The sequence below is a fragment of the Vicugna pacos genome, chromosome 26, assembly GCF_048564905.1.
Source record: "Vicugna pacos chromosome 26, VicPac4, whole genome shotgun sequence".
Taxonomy (NCBI): domain Eukaryota; kingdom Metazoa; phylum Chordata; class Mammalia; order Artiodactyla; family Camelidae; genus Vicugna; species Vicugna pacos.
Window position 1 is genome coordinate 25,148,582 of NC_133012.1, and position 20,933 is coordinate 25,169,514.

At 44.2% G+C, this 20,933-nt stretch overlaps 1 long non-coding RNA gene across 1 annotated transcript in view; it reads left to right on the forward strand.

The window, feature by feature from the left end:
- Positions 1 to 20,158, forward strand: part of LOC140689519 (uncharacterized) — a 34,844-nt gene extending 14,686 nt beyond the window's left edge. Inside the window, exon 3 of the long non-coding RNA XR_012064563.1 lies at positions 20,007 to 20,158. This is a non-coding gene — a long non-coding RNA (uncharacterized lncRNA). The remainder of the gene's footprint in view (positions 1 to 20,006) is intronic.
- Positions 20,159 to 20,933: the final 775 nt, after the last annotated feature.

A 20,933-nucleotide genomic window follows, 5' to 3' on the forward strand; every position in this document is an offset into this window, starting at 1 on the left:
TCTGAAATGTAACTTTCGCCTGTTGACGCAACTCTTCTTTTCCTCTCTCAGACCAAAGTTGAGGGTTTACCCGCGTCCTCCAAATCCCCGGGGCTTCGGCTTGTGCTCCACTGTTGTCAGGATCTCATCTCAGCGCGTTGCATCAGTAGCACTTTGTCAAAGCTCTCCAGGACTTCTTGGGGGCTGTGACCCCCTATTTACAGGTTTCCTTTCCTACGATCCTTCTTGGTGATTTTTGCATCCGTGTGAATGAATCATGCAAACCTGGACGTCACGCTTTCTTGTCCTCCTCTGCGTGAGTTCCTGTCACTTCTGTGACCCTTACAGGTCACACCGTATACCATCTCATCTTCTTCAGTGTCTCCAACTACAATGATGTGTTCTGAAATTATACCCTTTAAAACAACTTCCTCTCCTAATCCTTGGACCCCCCTTCTCCCTCTCAAGATGTTCTTGAACCTCCTTTGACCATAAGCTCTTCGGTGCCTTCCTGTTCTCTCAAGAGGTCAACTTCTAATCATTACCTCATTCTTCATTCAGTCGAGAAACCATAGCCCATTATTTCAGATAGACACATAAATAATTCTTGAATGAGCCATAATCTTCTGACATGTTGAAATAAACATTCCATCATATTAGTTACCAGAATGAAATATCTTTTTTCTTCATATGGCAAACCCCACATACCTTTGAAGTTTAATCAACTCATGAGAAGTATTATTTCACTGTAAGTATAGGATCTTTTAAAAGCTTAGTTCTACCTAAACTTTGACTCGTGAGTCTAAGATGCCATAAGAAAAATCTAAAGTAAACTATGTTGCCCTTTTAATTGTCTTTCTGCTTAACATTTTTGAGTTTTTTAGGGGTAATATCATGTATTTGGCTGTAAATATAGTCTAGCATTCCCTATTCTTTTATATGAAGAAAGAGTTGATGAGAATAAACATAAAACTGAAATCTGAAATTTTGTTAAGGCATAAGAAACTCACCCCCATGGTTTGGTAAATTAATCTGTTATATTAAAATTAAAACAACCCTGGACTCCATCTTAAAAGCAAAAGTATCAGTTTTTAATCAATATTTATTGGATATGTCCTTATGTGAATTATGGCAGTCAGTTCTTAATCTGGCATATTTGTAGGCTGTATCTTATGTTATTCAGATAAATTTATGGCACCATTGATTTCCATCTGCCAGTGGGAGAAAATGTGTACAAGTATAATGTATTTCAGAGAGGACAGATCACACTAGAAACTAAAATAAAGGACTGACATTTCCCCTTTTGATTGGGGTGCTGTAAATTAGATTATTCGTATGGAGTATTAGGTCATATGAGCAAACCTAATTTAAAGATTACAGAAAGCTAATAAGGCTCTATTTTTGGTAGATCCACAAAAACACTGAAACAGATTCTGTTAAAAGGATTTGATAAATTAATTGAAACTGATTTGAGGAGAACAAAAACCTCAAGATGGCTGAATTTGACAAACAGCTTAAAGCAAAATATAATCTAACCTATAAAGCCTTAGCAACAGCAGTTTTCAGCATGGTTTTGATCAGAATACCACTTTTTCTTCTTCAATTAAATCATCAAAATCAAGAAGTGGCTCCCTGTAAGCCAGGCATTGCCTTTTATGTAGGCTTAATGTGATCTGCACTTGCCCTTTGGATTTTACATACGTTACAGCATCCAGAAGGGATGATGTAGTTTATTTTTGCTCTGCGGAAATAGTATGAAATTGCCTCTCTAGAGTCATGACTAACCATCCACCATCATGGGGCATGTACACAGCGGAAGTAGTACAGCCTGCGGGCAAGCTGCACGGTGACTCGGTGGGCGTCGGCCAAGCTGGTCAGCCGCTCTGTGTCTCGTATGTAAAATTGTATCCGGGTTATAATGAATTGTTGTGCACATTTAATGAGCTAATACACTGTAAAGTGCTGAGTTCGTGCCTGGCATGTAAAAAGTGCTATACATATTAGCTAAGGGAAAGGACATAGGCACAAATAAAAGTAGATCAGATCACACACGTGAGGTTTTAGCTTCATTGTTATGAACAATTGCTCTTCAGTAAAACCGTCGAAGGTTCAAATGTTGGTTCTGCCACTTACTGGCTTTGTGACATGACATTTAATCTTTCTAAGCCTCATTCTCCTCATGGATCTTAAAACATAATAATTTCCCAATAAGTGATTGTAATAGTAGCAGGGTCATCATTATCACCAAAGTAACAGAAAGAAGTGATTTTTCTGATCAACTGCTTTTAATACAACAGTCACTGAATAGTTCTAAGGTTTAAACTAGTTGAGTCTTCCTCAGATTTTATTTCAGTCACTTACCCACAGAACTTAGTAAACTGTCCCTGCAAAGAAGAGTCTGCAAATTGGTCTTGCTGGAAAAGTAAGAGGATGTGATTACTGAGTGATCTACTCAGAAATCAGCTCCTATAATAACTAGATTTGGGTCATCACCAAGCACTGACAAGGAGGAAGGCAGAAGTCCCCCTGGCAGAAGGAAAATTGTAAAAGTGTAACAGAGCGTAGACGTTAGGATGGTTGTAACAGGTGCTTTCATTATCTCCACTCTGAACGTGAAGTATAAAAAATACTGCAAGAGTTTATTCACAACTCCGCAATAATGACTCAATAAAATTAATCCAGTTAAAGAATAATGGACTTTCTAAAGAGGTCCAATCCAATTGTTTAGGACAATTTAGTCAAAGTCACTACACCAGTTTTTCCACCCCAAAACTACCACAGTCACACATGTGACTAAATGCGCAGTGTACCTATGTATTGGAGTTTTAATATTTGAAGCACATAGACTTTTAATTAGATCGATTTCAGTGAGAAATCTAACAAGAGGAATTTTTTTAAAAAATCACTCTGCGATATATATACCAAGATTTCTGAAATACAGTCTTCCAAAAGTCAAAACATGGTCTTTAAAAACAGTAGCACTGCACTGACTCTGCCAAAATGTTCATATTATGATACATTCCCTTAGGGAAATAGTTGGACCAGCCTTATGCTGTTATACTAATCCACTGAATCCACTCATAATTGTTAAATAAACAACTTAGCTTTACATTAGACATGGGAGATGGAGGAAGTAATAGATACTTGGAAAGACTGGGAAATTATTTTACAAGATTATTACAAGAAAGAATCTGAGCGAAGGATAAAATAGAGTACACAGGACCCATTTGAATTATAAAAAACTGTGTAACTGCGTGAAATGGTTAGTTAACTTACAGCTTTTTGTGTCTTTTTCCCTCCACAATGCTTAGCACACTGACTTGCACTTAGAATACCCTCAAAAATATTTGAGAAGATGTCATATCGATAAATGCATTATTGTGCACTTAGAGCAAGTTCACTGGAAGCATTACATGGAATTTATTTTAATCTACTCCAGTATGGGAAAGGATAAAAATCCAAACAGCCGTAAACATGGAAGTTCATCCTCAGGACACCATCTGAATTTTAGGATTTCAATAAAAAGAAGCCCTGCATTAGGGAGATAATACTCAGGCAACAAAAACCATGGCACACTTTCATGACAGCCACAGGGTCAAAGGGGAGCCAGCTCCGCTTTAGCCCAAGTCTTTCTGTCTTCCTGCTGGGGGAAGCCTGATTTGTGGGCTGCAACCACTACCCTCGATTTTTAGAAGTAAATGGGTCCTTAGTGTGGTCACATGGCCCTTCAGCGTTCAGCGCCCACTGCCCACTGCTCCCTTCCACTCTCCCAGGTCCCAGTAGCCTCTCAGTACCACTTGTTCCTTCTTCTGACTTGTTGCTGCGTCTGGAGTTGCTCTGTCTACCCAACCTCCTGCAAGACCAGCTCATCCGTACTTCTGATGGAAACCCTCTCTTGCTTCCCCTTTGTCTTGGTCAGTAACACTAATTAGAATATGTACTTAGCTCTTACCGCGTGTCAGGAAATGCACTTTTCCTGTGAAGGAAGAATAGGATCGTGATTAGAAGCGCAGACGAGTCAGCTACCTGGGTTGTCATCATGGCTCCATTATTTACTAGCTGCGTACCCTTTGGTTCCTTAAGTAACCTCTCCATGCTTCAGCGACCTCCTCTGTAAAATGAGGCTATTAACAGTACCTACCTGCTAAGGTTGTTGTAATACATGCTAAGGGCTTTGTAACATAGTAAGGACTCTGTGTGCGTACATGATTTCTCATCACAGTCCGTTTCACACATGAAGCAATTAAGGCTTATGGTTAAGTAACTTAATAAGCTAGCAAGTGGTAGAGATGGGAATTAAACAAAGAGCTCTCCACACCCAAAGATTTGGATGCACTTAACCATCGCATTGTCCTGCCTGCAGGAATAGGTTAAATCGCTCCAGATACCAATGTCTCTTAAATACGTCTGTGTCAGTGCTTTCCACAGGCCACCATCCTTACCTGCGTAAGTACTGAGCCCCGTTGAGAGTGGAATCCGTGGTTTATTTATCTCTGCGTTGGCAGTCACACTTGGATCACCCACACCCCACACCATGTCAGCACAATGCAGATGTCCGATAATTGCTGGAACAAACAGCTAAATGAGCAGTGAGGATGCAGAGGTAATATCCAGAAAGTTCTCTGTGTGTGCCGCGGTCTCCAAGCTGTGCCTGCCGTGGAGACGGGTTCCTGTTCGGGACGGGACACCTCGCTCCTCTGCAGCACTGTGTGTGTGGCTCCTTATGTTTATCCCGTGCAGATCCCCGGACTCAAAGTAAATGTAAGCAGTATGCTTACCTTATGGTTGTTATTTTATGTTACCAACTATTCTCAATATGGAATTTCATAAAATCTGTACAGCAAAGGTTCAAGTAACCAGTAGTCTGCCCTGGCCCCGTGTTTCCCTGTCTGTGGCCTCACGAGGATTGAGGAGAGACGTTACCCTCACCTCCCTTCTCCTCCAGCTGAGCCCGCACCGCCCTTCAAGATGATGCTCCAGATACACCAGCTCCAAAGCCCCTGTCCCGGGGGCTCCAAGCCTGCTTCAAAGATCTGTTTAGGCCTTTGGCCCACAGAGTCCATACACCATTGGTATCTACACCCCTAGGCCCCGGGGGAGGCCACAGGACATCTGTTTGTTGGATGGGGAAGGTCTAGATGGAGTTTAGAAATGCCTCTGGGCGAAGTTTCCACACCCATATGCCTGAGGCCGGGAAGAGAAACGCTCAGTCAGCAGTCTGAGGCCAGCTGGAATCCCCGCCATTTACCTTCATCCTGGAACAGGGCAACGGTCCAAGACGTTTCAATTCAAACTTGCACGTCCAAGTTATAATGAAGGCAGATTTGTTAGGGCAGGAGAATAGGACATATTTGACTTAACATGCCATGAGCCTGATTGATAATTTCTAGATATTTAGCCAAATATGTGGGCCTGCCTTTGTACTTTTACCCCAGACCCTGCCAATGTGAGGTCAGGCCTGCAAGCAATAGTATACCTACAGCTAAAACTGGAGTCAATCCTCTCTTCTTAAAGAATTGAGTTGCTTAGTGAGACTGGGAGAAAGCAAGGACACGTGGACAGGAAAATGGCGGTGAGATGTGCGCCTTCTTGGTGGTGGATGTGACCCACCAGACGGGCAGCCTTGCTCGTACATCTTGGTAATCGCTACGACGTGACTAACACGAGAAAGATAATTTTTCAAAACTCTACTTTTCAGCATGACAGCGACCATATTTATTAGAAAATAACTGTCCTTCCTAACAAGATCCACATGCAGGAAGGAGAGATCAGCCACGGAAAAAAGAAATTATTTGTCAGGGCCCAGTTTCCCAAGAAGAAAGCCTGCTTTCATTTTGCAGCACGAGGGAATTTTCACTCTCGTCCGCAGAACCTTGTTAGCCAGGTGGCCCTGTCTGTGTTCGTGGTGGGGAACCCTGGTGAACGGAGGGTGCGGCTGAGTTCCCGCACCAGGGAGGAAGCGCCACCTGCCAGTGTAAACGGGGGCGACATTGTTTCAACTCAGGGTCAGCCTCTTATCAGAAAGGGGGCAAGTGGGAAAGGAATGCGGGAACTCTCAGAAGCCCGCCTCCGTTCAGCAAAGCAAAGGCCGTTATCAGTCTGATTCATGGTAAGATGGACATTCCGAGTTATAATACATCTGAGGGGTCCTTTTGCTCTTTAAAAAAAAAAAAGGAAAAGGAACTGTGGGACCTTGTAGGAAAGGAAACTGGCAGTGAATCCAATCTACACAGAAATCAATTTCACACGGCCATAATTCAAGGAAACGGGACGGCGTGCAGTGACGTGGACGTTCAGTTTGCTTTTTAAAATGCGAACTTTCTTCTTGGCCACTGTGATATTTTTTCAGAACAGCTGGGGTTTTTTCCCTTCTCATCTCCCTCGACAGGCGCTTCTGCTATACATGGGAATCTGTGAGACCCAGATTCGCACCGTGACTCATTACTGTTGCTTCCGTTAACTTTTCTCACTATCTCATTCTGCATCATTTCCCTTTTCTCAAGAATAAAAAGCAGTAGTGAGAAAAATCAGTTTCTTAAAACGTACACCAAATGCGTAGTGAGAAACATACTAAGATAAATTCAGGAATCTGGCTTTGACTTTCCCAGCAGGGCATGTTCTGAAACACATATGCAACTGATGCGCAAGCACAGAAGTGTATTACTCACATAATAAAGTCAGTAGTGCATTTTCGTTTCTTTTTCTCCTCCTGTAGGGCTAGGGAAAGAGGGCTATGGGTTTTTTCTTCTATCTTTTTACTGAGTGTGTATCCTTGAGTCTTTTTGTGTATCTGCTGTGAAGATAATGTTTGAATACTTCAAGAATCACAATGGCTGTGGTAGCACTAATACCTTAGAAATATGTCCAGAACTTGAAGAGATGAGTAGCCCCCTGTTACCTGTTGATTTGACTCCCAAATTATGACAGCTGGGGCTTTAAGAATGATCAATGAACAGACCACGATGCTCAGGTTACCTCTGGACGCACAGGCACCAGAACTGTAACGGTCCCTCTGAGAGAGGGGAAGGTGTGCCGCTGTAAGTCGTATGACAGAAAAGAGGGAAACAAAGCGTCAGTCCAGCTGTCAGAGCAAAACCTCTGTAACGCGAGGATGAGCCCAGGTGGGCTGTGCCTACGCAGAGGCCACGCTGGGGAGGAAGGCGGCCCAGCGCCCCCTCACCCTTCCCCGGACCACACTCAGCGTCTCCCTCTGGGCTCCTGAGCTCTGAACTGTGGATGTGAACACCCGGGCTTTATCTCCATTGATTCTGTGCAGCCGATGGCGAGATGTGCCCTAAAGAAATTGCTTCGTCACTTTGTGTCATTTGGGTTTAGGAAGGATTTTGTAGGAATGCTCTGTTTTCGGGTAGCGAGGGATACCTGTAATCCCCCGATATGAGGCGACGGTGGCCTGGAATGGGATGATGGTGAGGAGCCCAGCTTCTGGCCAAAAACCAACCTATGCTCTTTGAAGCCCGGTCATGAGTGGTTGACAGGTGGCCGAGGGAAGTTAAGCCGTTGAACCTGGGAGAGACCCCGACTCTGATTGCTGTTCTTGTTTTGAGCAAATTTCCTTCCCTCTCAGTCACAAGAAATATAAACTGTATTCGCAGAACATTTGGAGAAGGCTTATTACTATATAAAAATTAATTTTCAATTCTTTAAAGGACGATCATCACGGGATTTCAAATGGAATATAAATTTAACATGGATATACAATGTACTAAAAACCCATATTTCATGGCAAAACTTTCAGATCACAAGCATTTGAATGTAAATGCAAAAGAAAAGAGAAGTCTAAATGACTGCATTTCAAAAATGTTGCTGAAAAACGGTAAACTCTGGGGACCTAAAGTCCCACACCACAAGGACATCGCCTGAATACCTGACATCGCTTTTAAAGTAGGGGTGTGGGCCCAGGGGCAGGAGAGGGTGTATTCACCTCCGCTGTGCCCATCTCTGGCCTTGAATAGTCACGCTCCTGCAAAGAGCAGTGGGTGGTTTTCCGGGACCATCCGTACTGTAAGGACAGCTGTGACTCTTCACAGGGCTTTTGCTGCGGAGCAGCTGTCAGGGGAGCTCGCGGATCAGCGTTCCTGGGACGCCCCAGCGCATCAGTACCGCCCCTCCTGGGAGCTCGCGTCTCTCCCTCCTGCCCCGTCCTGCAGTGTGCGTCTTGTCTCGGAACCATTGTGACCATTTCCACAGTCTGTCTCTTGCCTCCTCCTTTGCTGTCATCTGCTCACTTTCCCATGTGGCCTTAAGTTAGAGAGCTGAGGACTTGGTCACTTCTAGAGCGGACGAAGTGTGAGTAAAGGAGGGACAGGAGGATTGTCCTTGTGAATTCTACTGGATGCATTAATGACGGAAGATCTAGGGCATTACTGGGGCCCACCAGGGAAGCATCTAGTGTTCAAGAGTCTTAAAAATCTATTCTAGATCCTACGGTTCCATTGCAAAATTCTTTGCATATCAGATTTTCAAAATTTAATCATTAAACTGCAGTATTTTCCATAAAGCTGTCGAATAGGTCGTTGCTTGGTATCCAACTTAGTTTCTTCTTTCCTGAACTTTATTAATTTGGCATCTTTGTCTCTGATTGTTTCCTGTCTTCCCTGATGAATAGGATTACTATATATACCCTAAAACTGACTTTTTGTAGTTAAAAAAAGTTGCATAAATTATATCAGAAGCCAGAATTTCCTGAAGAAGTAAAACGAAGCGAAACTGGGTAATTTTTTTCTGGTTGCAAATGGCCGGGAGACAAGGATGCCCGAGGAGCGGAAGCAGGTTAACCTGGATCCCCCGGGAAGCCTCCCACCTCAGGGTCCCTCCCTGTCCCTCGGGAGGGGCCTCCAGCTAAGCAGAGCACTCAGTGCAGCTGTGTCAGCAAACTAATTGGAAGTACAAGCGTCACAAACAGGCTTGCAGAGAGATGATCCGTTGCCCCATTAAAAAAAAGTCAGGATTGCTGACAGAGAAAGACAAAGAGCAGTGTCGCTCCCTTTATTGGACATACTCTGAGGATGAACCGCTCTCCCCTGTCAAAGGAGACAGTACATGCAAACCACGAGGACAGCCCGAGAAGCATCGGAGGAACTTGGACCCCTGCGGGCAGTATCTTTTCTTTTGAAGACGCGCTTCCTCACTCATAGAAGCTGAAGAAGGCGTCGCTCTAGTAGGTGACACTCGCTTTATAATCTGATTTTATAGACTCTGCCCCACCTAACAAGCCGGAGCCAGCGCCAGTGGCCAGGTGTGATGGTCACTTGTTCCTGTGGCAGGAATGATTAAAAAGCACGTTATGTCACACACACCGACACGACTCTGCACCACAAACCGCAAGACTGTTTTTGTATTCTAGGCTATAGAGTGAAGTCGTAACCTTCCAGCAGCATCAAGGAGGGATTTCTCCCCTCTCGTGAAAATCCAGATTATTTTACCACAAATGCAAATTTAAAGTCCCTGCATGTCTTCTGTTTCCTTATTTATTTCCCAGTTACACATTTTGGAAACAGAGATGAAGATTTTTTTTAATTAAATGAGAAAATAGAAATTCATCATTGCTTGAGTACAGTGATGCCTCGAGTCCCTGATAGGCTGATGGGGAGGCTGGTTATTTTTACAGTTCAACAAACATGTCACTTTGACATAATATCTAAAGGTGATTTCTCTTCAGTGGGTCCTACCTAGGCAGGTGCGACAAAACATGGACTAACTGAAGAGATTGAGTGACACCTGCTGGGTGGTTAGAGAAATGAAAAGAAAACATTCAAGTACACAAGTGCTCACAGCTAACCCTCCTGGAACCCACAGAAGTCTACAATCTGTAACATACCCACGTGGGTATAAATCCACGGGACTGATGGGAGTAAGGTCTGTAATTGTGTGCATTGCTTTATTGTAGGTTCAGTCAAGGAAGCTTCAGTCCCCGTTTTACAGCCTCTGTAAATACTGTGTTTTTGTCGCCTGTGGTTTCCCACATCTTACTGTGGATCTGTAATCTGCCACTTGCCAGCGGCCTGACTTTGGCTGGGTCCAGGGAGGCAGTCAAATGAGCTTTGCAAATCCAGGACCAAGAGATTCACCTGAATCGATCATTGGAAGGTTCAAAACACAACTTAGCCCCCAGGTGGATAGATCCAAGACCCCAGACACTGCTCGTCCATTCCTTAAACTGGGATTTTTTTTTCCTATTTTTGAAAGTTATTTCTTAATGGGGCACAGGAATAACTCTTTATTGAGAGCCCATCATGTTATTTCGTTTTGGCTGCACTGAATCTCCAGGAAGTAGGTAATTTTAACTGCTTTTATGGATAAGCTGAGTGTCAGAGGTTGCACAAGCTGAAAAGGAAGGCTCTGTGATCCTCTGTTCAGTCTCCCTGACTCCCGGGCTGCACTTCTCACTGTGTGTGCTGATTCAGGGGACGAGGTATTTCTGTATCTTCCAGTCCTAGTAACACTCGCGCCACTTTTTAACTATACAGCTTTTACTGAAGACAACAGATAATTGTCCATACACACTGACTGAAGACCCTGATTGTTCACTCATAATGTGGTCCTGATTTGGGGCACCATCTGTAAGCAAGTGCTTTGTAAAGACCCGCAGACCAGTTAGACTGTTCTCAAAATCTTTCCTTTCTTTCTCAAGTGCATTTTAAAATGTGGATCCTCATGACTTAGTAAGAAAAAAAACAAACAACCCAATCTAAAAAATGGGCAGAAGACCTAAACAAGCAGTTCTCCAAGGAAGACATACAAATGATCAATAGGCATATGAAAAAATGCTCAATATCACTAATTATCAGAGAAATGCAAATCAAAACTACAATGAGGTATCACCTAACACCAGTCAGAATGGCCATCATTCAAAAGTCCACAAATGACAAATGCTGGAGAGGCTATGGAGAAAGGGGAACCATCCTGCACTGCTGGTGGGAATGCAGTTTGGTGTAGCCACTGTGGAATACAGTATGGAGATTCCTCAAAAGACTAGGAATAGACTTACCACATGATCCAGGAATCCCACTCCTGGGCATATATGCAGAAGGAACCCTTACTTCAGGATGACACCTGCACCCCAGTGTTCATAGCAGCACTATTTACAATAGCCAAGACATAGATACAGCCTAAATGTCCATCAACAGATGACTGGATAAAGAAGAAGTGGTATATTTATACAATGGAATACTATTCAGCCATAAAAACAACAACATAACGCCATTTGCAGCAACATTGATGTTCCTGGAGAATGTCATTCTAAGTGAAGCAAGCCAGAAAGAGAAAGAAAAATACCATGTGAGATTGCTCATATGTGGAATCTAAAAAAAAAAGAACATAAAAATACAAAACAGAAACAGACTCATAGACATAGAATACAAACTTGTGATTGCCAAGAGGCGGGGGGTGGGAAGGGACAGACTGGGAGTTCAAAATTTGTAGATACTGACAGGCATATGTAGAATAAATAAATAAGATTATACTGTACAGCACAGGGAAATATATACAAGATCTTGTGGTAGCTCACAGTGGAAAGGAAAGGTGACAATGAATATATGTATGTTCATGTATAACTGAAAAATTGTGCTCTACACTGGAATTTGACACAACATTGTAGAATGACTATAACTCAATAAAAAGATGTTTAAAAAATAAATAAAATGTGGATCCTCAGTTCTGTACGTGTTCAGTGATGGACGTAGATTAGGTGATTCCTAAGTTCTCTTCCAGCTGTGTATCTGCCGAAAAGAAACCCAGACTGAGTTGTGGGTTTCCCCGCCATTCTGCAGTCACACACTCGCAGAATCAGTACCTACACACTGTACTCCTCATTCAGGAAGGAAAGAGGTGCTTTCCATGTTTTAGAATTTTTGTTTTGCTTATAATGCCTCATGGCAATTCAGGTGAAGCTACGCATTCACAGGTGGTCTGTTTTTACTCACAAACACAGCCACTCAAGGTATTTTCTTGCCTAATAGAAAAATTGAAAAAAAAGTAGCCCCTACTCTTTAAGTAGTCTGAAAAGGAAAACTTTATTTCACCTGCAAAGGAAAATAGCAATGATCAAAACTTGCAACATGTGTAAAAATGACCAAAAAACTACACTTTTAAATGAAAAGATCATTTATCTGAATTACAGTAAAAATTTCAGATGTTTTACCAGCACAAGAAGTTCACAGGGTTTTCACATTTCCTAAGGTTACAGTTGTGATTATCTTGCTTCCAAAATGAATTGTTTTAAATATTAATGTAGAAGGGGAAAGTAACACAATATAAACGTCCTCCATAATTAGTCAAATTTCTTCATTAAAAGATACAGCAGGTTGCGTCTTGGGCTCAATAGCACCACCTAGTGGAAATAAGCCAGAAATGCTTGTTTTCTTTTGCTGTTGCTCTGAGTGCCTGGCCGTTAACTCACCCAGCCTTCAAAGGATGGTGGGAGCCTCCCTGCATTTGGTTTTTCTTTGAAACAAAAAAATGTTGTTGGTTTGAGAACAACTTAAACTCACTTCTGGAATATACTGAACAATTTAGCTGACTATTATAAAGACATAAATATCTAATTACAAGCTTATTCTTAACAACTGATCTCTCATCATACAAGATGTTGATAAATGTTCTTAAAAAGAGTTGAGAGAAAGTAAGAGTCAGTCTGGAATCAATCACCCAGCAAAACTTTACAACAGCATGGACTAAACAACATATTTTTTGATAAACAAAAACTAAGAGCACTACCACCCCCATTTCTTCATCAAAGGAACTCCTAACAGACTTCAGAAAGCCGGGCAAAGCGAGAAGTAATGGTGAGTCAGAAGAAGGGTAAATATATAAATAAACCTCAACATAGATGCTTACAGGGATGAGGAGGAGGGTGATGTCAGATTTGTCTTATTAAAATTTTTAAGGCTAAAATAATGGACAGCAGCATTGTGGAGATATGAGCAGGTGCATATGGTCCAAGTGTGTTGCCTGGAACTTTTCTGGGTTCTGGGAACACAGCCAGAGACGGAATCCAAGCTCTCCAAGATTAAACAAACGCATATTCTTTGTACTTTTACATTCTTAAGAATTAATTTAAGAATCATTAACTTTAAAATGCGTTACACATGCATGGTAACATTTCAAGGTTTACATAATTTTAAATTAATGAATTAAAGATGAAATACAAACAAACCAAAAGGCTCAATCAATTCAAAAATAAGATGAGAAGAGAAATAAGCATAGAAACAGATTGTCCATGAGTCCAGAAAGGAGAGAAAACTCCAAATAAGTTGATAATCATGATAACCACCAATTAAAAGACAGGGATCATCACATTGGATTTTAAACACCCAGCTTTATGCTGTTTAAAGGAGGTAGCCCCAAAACACGAGGACCGAGTAAGGGTGCAAGTAAGAAATGAAAACTGAATATTGTGGGCCCACACTCTCTACTGTGGCCAAACAGTTTGTAGTTCAGATTGCCCAAAAATACCATTTTTTCATAGTTATTGGGTTTATTTTTAACCTGATTTTCAGTGACTTTTAAAAATCTACTTGTTATGTTTCAGGAAGAGGGGATTTATGGGCAATGTGCACACAAATGTGAAGAGACTGATTTATTTCCACTAGTCCCACTCTAAAGATTTGTAATTATTTTTCCAAAGCACTGGATTTCGAGCCTCGTTTGTTCATGAGATTAAATATTGCTCTCTTAACACTGTCACAGATATTGGAAATTTTTTATGTGAGGCATGATTAAATGAGCCAGCAAGCGCACACTCTTCGGGACAATTTTTCTTTATGTTTTTCAGTGTTGTACATTGCACACATTAGACAGCAGTACTACTTGGTGTGACATGCTGGAGACCTATTACTTGTCTTCCTCAGCTCTGCCACCAGAGGGCACCAAAGCTCCAGTAATCAGCAGAGGGGATGCGTTTGAGAAACCGGCCACTATCATGTATCGCTTTCCCACAGCTTTTCATAAGCACGCTCTGGCCAGGGTAAAGAATTTCCTCTTCAGGAAGATAAAATGAAGTTATTACCACGGCTCACACCCTGGTTGGCAGCTCCACCACACGTGGCTACTTTCAGCCTGAACACACAGCCTGCAGGTGATTTAAGCAGGTGAACTTCCTTAGGTTTCCACTCAGGGCAAGGAGTCTGTCTTCCCGGAGCTTAACCTCGCCGGCCCGCTGCCCCCCCGTCAGGAGAACGTTGGCCAGGTGATTCCTGGTGACACGCGGCCTGCCGTCCCCCGCCTCCCACCCACTCTCCCACCAGTGTGTTTATTCTGACGTTAATAGTCACTGCAATCACAGTGACTCCGTAAGACAACTGGAGGAATCTTCAAGGCAGGACTGAGAACTCCCGGCTTTATTATAAAAACAAAACAAAAACAAACTTCCCAAGAGCATTTGGAGTGTTTGGAGGTGCTGTGTGTATAACCAGCCCAGCCCACCCCAGTGTGAGCGCAGTGCCAGGCCCATCAGAGATGCTGAATATCACACACAAGTCGGCAAAGGAAAACTGGCGAAGCCTGAGCGAGGTCTACGGCTTGTTCCAGTTTCCAGGTTCTGACACTGAACTACAGTCATGGAAGATGCTACCACCAGGGGCAACGGGGATGAAGGACTTCTCTGGCTACTTCTGTAACTTCCCGTGAACTCAACACAGTTTTGAAGGATACAGGCCTTTAAACAATACATTTAGTCTTCTTCCCATCCACCATCCTTTCCAAAACTGGAATTATTGTCACTCACCAGAAATGTATTTCTAATTGGTAGGGCGGACAGGCAGGCAAAAGACAACTTTTAGAACCTGTTGACAGTCTTGTACGAGTATCTTGTCATCAGAAAGATGATCAGGGATTAAGGAGATCGTTAAGTAGACAGATGCCTGTTCTCCTGCTCTTCCATGTCCCCAGAGGAACTGTTCTTTTGTCTGGAATTCGGGAACGAAGAGATACAGGCAGATAGCCTGAGCCAACCCTCAGCCTCTGTTGATGCAAGAAACCCATGTGTGTTTTCTGTGAACCGCGGGAGGTTGCCGGTGTTCCCTGCGGCAGGAGAACTAAGAGGGTCTCCACAGGTGGTGAAGCCTCCAAGCAGAACAAGAGAATAACTCACACGAGATGAAGGAAGTGGGGGCAGAGGTCGGGGCGCAGCAGTGGTGCGGGGAGGGGGCCTCGGGGCGGTGGGGGCGTTCTGCTGTTGATCAGGGTAGGGGTTAGAGAGGTGCGAGCTTTATAGTTCCTGGTAAAACCATAAACAAATAAATATGCACTTTTCTGCATTTCCTTTTCCCCATTAAAATAATGTAAAAAAGGCAAAAGTCATAAAATAAACGTTCAAGGATTTATGGTTATCGGTTGCCTAACTCATTCCAGGTATAAACTACTCCCTCTCCATATCCTGCTCTTCGTTATTTAATATTAAGCATCATCACCAAGAAAGTCTCTTCACTATGAGACACCTTCTTACAGTTGAAAAAAACCCGGTCATTTATCCTTGGAAAATGTTACGGAATGTCCTGAAACACCATCTTCTGTCAAACAAAATACCTGTATAAGCTAAAACGACTCAAATGTATTCATCACACTCTAAGTTTCTTGCTTTTCATTAATTCATTCAATAAATACGTATTACATGTCCTTCTGCAGAGGTCCAGGTAAAACAAGCAAGACCAGCAGAGCCCTCCCCACGGAGCTGCCGGTCGGTACGTCTGTCTCTCGCGCGGCACAGGAGCTGTCGGGAGGAGCGCGACCGAGGAAGAGGTGGAAGGGACCGAGAACGATTCTCAGGAGGAGCCGGAGGGGGCTGCCGCGTGTCACACGGGGCCGTGCTTTCAGGGGAACAAGTTCTACGTGTGCTCCTTCTCTTGAAGCTGTGGGGCCCCAGCAGTTTTGATGGACCCTCAAATGCTTCAAATTACCTGCCCTTAACAGAGTCTGACTCCCAGGAATGTCTTCCAAGTCCAAATAGCTTGGACGACTCTGGATGAAAGGTGGGCAACAGCTTTGAGCAGCATCCGCCGAGACCTTCTGCAAACCTGAGCTGCGCCAAGTGATGCAAAGAGCAGCGGCCAGGAAAGGAGACAGGACCAGGACAGCATCGGGGACCCCTTTGTTCAAACGTAAGAAGGACAGAATTGCTCTAAGTTCTGGAGGACTTGACTAGAAGATGAGATTTGTCAGGTAACTTGAATGCCTGAGAAATGCTTTAAAACTTAACTCTTAAAATCTAACATGCTCACCTCCAGAAGATCCTTAATACCACCGTTACAGATGAGATGCAGAAAAATTGTATGAAATGCTCCCAAAATCAGCAGGTCGGCCCCTGCTGGGATGTAGCGGAAGTGGGGGGGGGGAGCTGGGGAGCAAAAGGTGAGAGAGGACCGGCTGTGCACCAAGATCCCTCTTCCCACCCACCCGGTGGCTGTTTCTGAGAAGTGACTGCCCAACTGCAGGTGCCCCTGCTCCCATGCAGGGCCGTGCAGTTGGTTCTCACCCCTGGAATATGACCTGGTGGCGCATGGCACCTCTGGGCCTACCCAGCTAAGCAAGTGAGACTTCCCCACTTTTTCCCGACCCTGATCACCCAGCCTGAAGGGGACTGAGAGCCCTGGGATGGCTCCTAACATGAAAGGCACCTGGGTCCTTCAGCTGCCTGAACACCACATCAGCTTCTTCCCAGGTCAGGAAATGAGCTCTCCGGTTCTTGACCTACTGCAATTTGATGTTATTTATGACAGCAGTTAGTGTGATTCAGGGTTTTTATTGGGCTCTCAGATGTTGGGCTGAGAGCAGGTCGGGTAGCAGCCAGCCTCTCCTGGCAGAGCGGCATTTGCAGGCTTAGAAGCAAGCACGCACGACTCCCAGGTGGCGCACGGATGGTCCCTGCTTGTCCCCGCAGTGTTACAACAGCCGGGGGCGTCGTAAAAGCAGCGGCAGAGGCGGCAGCGCTCAGACGGCCCGGCTTAAACGAATCAGGGAGAAGCCTCGGAACTTGGGAAGGTTGCTAGCGGACCCAGTGCCTTCCCGGTTCAGGAAGCCTTGGTCTCGGGGCCCGGGTAATGCCTCAGAGCCCTCCTTCCTTCTCCCTACTCAGCCCAAGGTTCCTTCCCACCCTCTGTACTCACTTAATGTAGCAGCTGATCACAGCCCTTCCCAGCGGCACAGGCAGGGCAGTGGGCTCGGGGCCACAGCAGTGGCGTCCGTGGGAGAAAGATGAAGAGGCTCTTCTGTCTCAAATGTCTCATCACCCCCTTGAGCTTTCAACTCCCAGATGTCTATTTCCAGCATCCTCAACAGATACACCAGTGGGATGTGCATGAACCACACATAGTCCAAGGAGACGCCTCCTTGCTGTTCTCATGGGGGAAGGAAAGGCCCAGCTGAGAAGCTACCTGGAGCTCTGAGGGCTTTTCAGATGGACTCGGGCGGCCCTGCTGCCGGGATCGCTGTCCTCCTGCAGGGATAACCCACGGGTAACAGCCTGCTCAACCCCATCTCGCTTTGTCTCACCTGAAAAGAAGGGGCAAAGCAGTGAAAGTGTCTCGGGGCCAGAGTCTAACAGAGCTGCGCAGGTTCCGAGACAACAGAAACGAAATCCAGCTGACCTCTTGAGCATCCCGCTTAACACACACATGGTTAAAAAAAAAAACAAAACCCTCTAAATTCAACTTATCTATTTTTTTGAAGGGACATTCCAATTGATTTGGTTGTCTGAGTTCACTGGTAAACACTCGTTTGAGCAGTCGAAAAAGTTGAATTCCCACAACTCAGTAGGTTCAGGCGTAGCCCAAGGAGCCAGGTGAGTTGCGGCAGTGACCCAGGCCAGCTCCTGTGCCCACGAAGCTGGGAGACGCCGGCACCCTGCTGTCACACGGAGCCAGCTGTGTGTTCTGACCCATTTCTTCATGAGCTCAACAGGCATCTTGAGATTTTTAAAACTCAGGTCTGTGTTGTGACGGTCTAGTGTTATTTTAGAGCAAAGCAATTTATACACCCCAGTCGCTAACCCTCGGCTCTTACCATCAGAGGCCCGGGGCCGGGAGAACAGTCTTGGCACCGGGAATGAGAGCAGCGCCGCCTGGACTGGGCGCCGCCCGGCTGGGCTCACAAGGGAGAAAGAGTCTGATCTGAGGTCACCAAGAGGAGCTCAAGAACCAAAGGGCAGACCTTACAAAGGACGAGAGTGTTCACAGCAAAGCTGCCCCCATGGTCTGGCCACATTACAAAGACAATGACTTCATTCGTCATCAGTGTTTATTGGGCGCCTATTATGTGCAGAGCACTCTGCTAGGCGCTGGGGAAGGTACAAAGATAAATCCGACAAGACTGCCCTCAAAGAGCTTACAGTCTAGCACAGGAGCACACAGTCCCTGGAGAAGACAACAGACGTGATTAACCGCCCCCCCAACCACCCCACCAAAAGAAAGAAAAGGAAAAGAAAGAAAAGATCAAGTTCACTAGGCTTGGTTTCATCCATTTTCTTTTAGTTCAGCAGCTTTGCATAAAAAAAGCGTAAATCTGAAAGTCTTTTAAAACGCATACTTCTACTTGTAAACAAAATCATTTTCATTAGAAAAATGCTGAAGATTTATTGCAATTAGGAAAATCCTCAAACATGTTTATCTTCAGTATTCTCACGAATTTTTTCTTATGAATCTGTATTTGTAAAGTAAACAAGTTCCCCAAATTGCATCAAAACATGCAACTTTTTGAAACAGATCCCTTTAAACCTCCGGCAGTCACGTAAAAGTACGCAGGCTGTCTGCTAGAAAGAAGGAAAGCTTCTAAAATGGACATTTACTACCGAAGTTCACGGCTCATGGTTTTTACCCCATAGACTCATTCCATGTCAATTCAAAGCGTTATAAAATAACACCTCGATTAACCTACACCCCCAAAGCTTGTGATCACTGAACTTCAGCTGAACAGCGGACAATCGCTCCTTCCAGCCTCAAAGCCCCGTCTCCTAGTGCCGTTACTAGGCTGGCCAGACCCACCAGAGAGCTATACAGTCAATCCACGGGCAGAAACTCAAAATAACCCCTTTCCTATCACACCATAAGGCATTTCTCAGGTTTTCCATTATTTTCCTTGAAGCATAAAGAACTGCAAGTAATCAGCTGGGAACTGGGGGAACTCAAAACACTCTGAGAGCTGCTTGTCTCGGTCAAACTGCTGGGGCAGAGGGGCCTGTGAGCACTGCATCTTGAAATCAACTCACTTCTAAGCATAATTACTTTAGATCAGCGTCTTGCAGTTCTTCTCTGTTCCCAGGACCCCCTCTGGGCTCAGATGTTCCTAAGCACACTTAGGTTTCCTAAGTGTGAAGCCTCGGGTCTTTGTGGACACTTTATTATGATATATGAAAACACTGACACGCAGGTAGATGTGGGACGTGGCTACTGGCCAGACACAGGCCACCTCTGTCAGTGTAGACTTACGGGAAACTTGCAAGGCTGCGCACGCCCGCACGTGAGCTCCCGAGGCGGGGTTCCTGTTCCCACGTTGGAGTGTTCTTGTCCTGAGAGGCTTCCCTTAGTTAAGTAAAAGCAAAAAACTATTTCTCCACTGTGCTAGTGGGCCTTTCTACTCCTCTTCCTCACCAAGCTCCAAAGGAGTGGGCGCCACGGGCTAAGCAGTAACTCGGGTAAGCTTCCACGTGCGCCTTCAGCAAACACAGGTCCACGCGTCCAGGGAGCTGAGCGCCAACAGCCCTGCGCCGGGCTGAGGCTGCGGGCTTGCTGGCGCGCCGTGGTGAGGACACGCCCGAGGTCTAAGCTGTGACGCCTATAGAGTTTAAGTTTCCAGGTCTAGTATTTGTACAAACTCCATGAAGTTAAATTTTCTAGGTGTCGAGTCTAACAGAAAGTCAGATTGATGTGAATTATGTGTTAATTCCTTGCTGTCTTCACGTTACTAAGGTGCTTTTCTGTTCAGTCTCTCCACCCAACAGACACAACAGATTTTATAGACTCATGTGGTGTAAGAGGAGCTCTCTTTAAGTTAGCTAGTGCAGCTCTGTCATCTTACAGATAAAGAAACGGAGACCCTGAAAAACTTAATGGGAAAGCTGGGAGCCACACCTAGTCCAGTATTCAGATGCTGTACCTTGGACCTTCATGGGAACACATGCCCTTATGCAAGAGCTGTTGCCACTAATGTAATTAAACAGAGATTTATTTCATACGAGGTAAGGTAACTTTGTATAACCTTCGCTATACAACTATTAGCCATTATTAATACAAACCATTCTTAGAAAATATGAGCCCTTTTTGGTCACTGCTGATGGTGTCACGACAGTGTCTGCCCTGCTTTTAAGGGTGACTGACTGTAGCTGCGTCCTTTGAGGATGTTTATTTGCCCACTGTAGGAAACAGTCATGTTAAGTATGATCATATAATCAATCTCTAAATTATTTTACATACATCTGGGTTCTTACACTTTTAACATGAGTGAAATTAATTTATGCAAAGCATGAGTGAGATATTACCTCTATACAAATTGTTGGAAACTTGAGAATTAATTGCTTCCACATAGGATGGGAAACCTTTTGTACATACAGACAGGATGTCCAGGGTAACATAAAACTATAATGAAAACTATGTAAGTGAATTTTGATTAGTCTGTAATCTGAGGCATAGAGGAAATGATACTTTAGAGATCAGATCTGAGTTCAAGGGTTAACCCCCTCTCCTTGCTAGATATGTAACAACCTTGAAGCAGTTCTAAAAACTTCTGGGTTTCATTTTCTTTATCTGCAAAGAGCCAACATTTGCACTACTTACCTCATTAGATTATTGAGGGTCACATTAAGTAAAATATACGAGTGCTTATAAATGGAAAAGCACACCAACAAATACTGATTATTATTACCCCAATAATTATTAAAATGTGGACCTAGAAAAAATTTTAAATAATTACCACTCAGTGGCACTAGGCATGCTCGCTAGAACACACTC